The sequence below is a fragment of the Balaenoptera acutorostrata genome, chromosome 2 (assembly GCF_949987535.1).
Source record: "Balaenoptera acutorostrata chromosome 2, mBalAcu1.1, whole genome shotgun sequence".
Lineage (NCBI taxonomy): Eukaryota > Metazoa > Chordata > Mammalia > Artiodactyla > Balaenopteridae > Balaenoptera > Balaenoptera acutorostrata.
Window position 1 is genome coordinate 69,298,896 of NC_080065.1, and position 4,441 is coordinate 69,303,336.

Sequence of the window (4,441 nt, forward strand, 5' to 3'; positions counted from 1 at the left end):
AAGGGGGCTAAATGGTTGAAGACAAGTATTCAGATGAAGTCAGTATTACATTCAAGCCGCTCTATTCTTTTTTTAAAGAAGCTGAGCTATTTTTCACTATGTTATCATAAATGTAGGCAGGTAGAAACCTGCAGACTCAAACTGTGAGGGAAGTAAAGGTGACAGAAGTATTTGTTAGATACTTAAGTAGCTTGGCCCATCTTCCTCTAGTGTATATCCACCAGACAAGTAGTATGATTGCTTTACAGATATTAAATTCTGCAGGAAAGTGACTCACTCTGATTGAAAAGCCTAGCATGATGGGGCCCAAAATAACCATGGCCAGACGCCAAGTGAAATTTCCCCTAAATATGACTGTCTTGCCCATTTCCACAATCCCAGACAAGGGTTGCTTCAAATCGATTCACCACCCACCCCATCCCTCTACTGGTTAGAGCAAAAGTCCTTGACTTACCTTCCCAGTCCCCTAAATTGTCCCTTCTAGCCTGCATTTCTCATCTGGCTGTAAGTTTGTGGCCAGTATTTAGTGGCTGACCTGTGGACAGACTTAGCAAAGCTCAGATCTGCTCATCTTGCAGTTTTAAAGATATTTTGATTCCCAAAATGATTAGCTTCTTTTTATACATAGAAACGTCCTCAATTACTAGGCTCGTCACACAAGAGGGAGGAGAAAAGAGAGGAGGTAAAGGGAAAATAAAGGGGTCCCTGGAAGATGTCTGCTGTGAGCCAGCACTGGTTCTGCCTATGAACCCTTCACCCTCCTCCTTCAATAGGGTTTGGAAATTGGTACAAGTCTTTCCATTCTATTATTTACCTGGTGATTCAGATTTTATTTTTTTTTAAAAAAGGATCAGTTTACCTATAACATATTGTGACCAAAAATAAGACTAAAATCAAGAGAAGTTTGCTAGTTGACTTATATTTTATAGGGTGATGAGAATATACTAAGCCTTACGCCAAGTGAGTATCAGTGTACAACCATCTTCATTAATTAAAACTGCATATACTGATGGCCCATTCTGTGCCAGGCACTGAGTTGAAATAAAGGTCCCACTGTGCTCGCTTTGGCAGCACATATACTAAAATTGGAAGGAAACAAAGACGATTAGCATGGCCACTGTGCAAGAATGGCATGCAAATTTGTGAAGCATTCCATATTGAAAAAAAAAAAAAAGCGGTCCCACTGATCATTACATACATATCACCCAAACTTAAAAAAAAAAAGAAAGATGCAGTCTTAATTTCTGCATGCCACTTGAGTTTATTTTAATTTTTATAAAACAGTTTTTCATTTCTTGCCCTTTATTATCACTAAAGAATATTTTCTGTGTTTTCAAAATCTTCTATGATGGTTCATATGTCATCAGTCCTCAAACTGTGGTTGGTACACGCTGGGATGGAACTGCCATCCAGGAGCTTAGAGTCTGGTTGGCGAGAGGGATTAATCAAAATATGATGATCTAACGCAGTAACCATGTCTGTGATCCTAAGTTGAGATTTGACCTAATAACAATAATTATTTCCTCGTTTTTTTCCTGGGTACTAATGGTCAACTTTAGAGAGATGCTATATTAGTACAGTAACACAAAACACTCAAAATATTTCCATTAGATTTTAATTTTTTTCTTTTAATTACAGTAGAACATAGGTTTAGCTTTCTTCACTTTACAATACTTTAAATTATAATACATCTAATGAATGAAAGCAGGTGGTTCTCCCTGGCTCTGTGATTGAGTTTTCTGGACCCAGGAGTAGAAACAGGCTACCCTGTGCAGACAGCTGAAAGCACCACAGCAAGTGAAGCAAGAAGAGGAATTGAGGAGATAATTAGGCCTATGAGAGTGAACCAAGTAGTGTCAAGTAAATAATTTAATTCTAGCCTTTTTTCATTAATATTAAAAAATTAGACGAAAGGGGAGTTTTGGCTCTCTCCTTCTAGTACCCATAAATTACATGTGTAGCATTAAAAATGTCTATTGCTGGTCTAGGCTTTTAAAAAGTAGCTCAGGGATTAGATTAGCCATAGGAGGTCTGAGACTTAATACCGAGGATTTTGACTCCTAAGGCAATGTTTTTTCACTACCATATACAATAGCCTGATCGTCAGCAAGAGATATCTTGCTGAAAGGGACTTTCTTATAGGACATAAAGGCAAATAATGATCTATTCTGGAATGCCCAGCAGAATCCTTTAGCTTTAGCCTTCAAGATTCAAGTGTGAGCAGCTGTCATAAAGAGCGAGTTCTCAGCAGAAACAAGGGCATGGGCACAGGGCGAGGCAGTGGTGGGAGGGGTAAGTATTGTCTCTTTCTTCTCCCCTGTCCTGCCCCAGGCCAAAATGTTCCCTTGACTCTCATTTCAGAATCAGAAGTCAGAGGCAGCACTTGTATAATGGCTGGATATTCACAAAAGCACTGCTCTTCCTTTCAGTACCCATCCAATCTGAAAACCAGAATGATTGTAATCTTTGATCTCTGGATTCAACCACAGGGTTTAGAAACAGCTGTACATGAAGAGAGATGCTAAGCTGATCAATTATTTTTCTAAGTCATTTTCTAACAGTCATATGAGAAATCTCATGACAAAACCCGACACAATTTAAACACAACTTTAAAAATTGCTTTCAGATATTATTATAAAAACACATCAATAATTAGTTGATAAAACTAACAATGTAATAGGGAGGTCAGAAATTGAGTTTTTACAATTAATAATAGAAAACACACCATTCAAAGAAAGTAAGTGCTATTTAACACATTTTTCTCCTTTTCTGGAAATGAAGGATGACAGTCTCAGAACTTCAAGAAGTAGAGGTATTTCTGTGAAAAACAATCAATTAGATGGGTCAAATTAAGCTATCAATCATTTACATCTAGGTATTCCCATTAACATTTACAATCTGATCAAAGTTTTGGCTCTCCAGCTGGTCCCCATAAATTATATTCACAACACCCCAAATTTGTAAAGTGTTCAGTCTCAATTAAAAATAATTTGAAATTAAATTGGCAAGGGTGTGGTGGGTGAAGACTGAAATGCAAAGCAGTGCAGGCCAGAGGGTAAAGTTAAATTTGAACCAAAGCCACAGCGTCTTGTTATAAATATGCTTAAAATGTAAAGTCTTTGTCTTTGCCAAATGATGTGGGAAACTGAGAAAATTCTGTGGGGATCATTAAAAGAAAGTAAAGAGAAATCCAAAGTTACCTTTGATTTGAGGTATTCAGAAAATGCAAAACAAAAAAGATTTTTGGTTTTGTTTTGGCTTGAATTATCTAAACATAATTGCTATAAATTTCTCCACTTCAGTTATTATGTTTCCCTGGGGCCTTTAGAATAAAAGATAAAAGGATACTATTTAGAAGCATGTTTGTTGAACAACAGCTAGAGTGAATTAATAAGTACAGCCTATACAAACACGTAAATCCCCACAATATTTCCTTTCTTCTTCTCACTTCTTTCTTGAGAATATCTGGAATTTTAATCGCCAATTATTCTTTTTTAAAGTAATCAAATACTATTTACACTTAACTATAAGTTCTATAGTTTTCCTTGCTCAATTATTATTTTTTTAACTCATAGTTTTTCTTATACTCATTTTTTAATTTTGCTGTAACCTATCCTCTAGAAATTCTTTCTGAGAAATTCTGTGGGTGGTAAACTTCATGACTCCTTATAGGCCCTAGTATTAGCTTGCATTCTTGATTCAAAATTATTTTCCCACAGAAATCTTGAAGAAATTGTTTCACTATTTTCTTGCATTCAGTGTTGCTGATGAAAAGTCAATAGAACATATTGATCTAGCACAAAGTAGGTAGATTCTGGAATTTAAACAATGAAAGAGATAAAGGAGTTCGGGGTTTTTACAGTGAGTGATTAATCTGAGCAAGAAGTGAAGGGTGGACAAAAGGGGGGTGATGAGAGTTTGAAAGTGGTAGGATCAATGGATTGGACTTCTTGACAAGGTCAAACCATAGATGGAGTGGGCATACAGAGTAGGTTTGAATGGTAAATTTTTTTTTTTAATTTATTTTTATTTATTTATGGCTGTGTTGGGTCTTCGTTTCTGTGCAAGGGCTTTCTCTAGTTGTGGCAAGTGGGGGCCACTCTTCATCGCGGTGCGCGGGCCTCTCACTATCGCGGCCTCTCCCGTTGCGGAGCACAGGCTCCAGACGCGCAGGCTCAGTAGTTGCGGCTCACGGGCCCAGTTGCTCCACGGCATGTGGGATCTTCCCAGACCAGGGCACGAACCCGTGTCCCCTGCATTGGCAGGCAGATTCTCAACCACTGCGCCACCAGGGAAGCCCTGAATGGTAAATTTTATGTGTCTATTTGACTGGCCCACGATGCCCAGATATTTGGTCAAACGTTATTCTAGATGTTTCTGTGAGAGTGTTTTTGGATGACATTAACATTTAAATCGGTAAATTTAAGTAAAGCAGATGTGA

At 37.7% G+C, this 4,441-nt stretch overlaps 1 non-coding gene across 1 annotated transcript; it reads left to right on the forward strand.

The window, feature by feature from the left end:
• Positions 1-1,055: 1,055 nt before the first annotated feature.
• LOC114239243 (U6 spliceosomal RNA) lies at positions 1,056-1,162 on the forward strand. Its single transcript, XR_003624424.1, has one exon. It is a non-coding gene; the product is annotated as a U6 spliceosomal RNA (small nuclear RNA).
• The last annotated feature ends 3,279 nt before the right edge of the window (positions 1,163-4,441 follow it).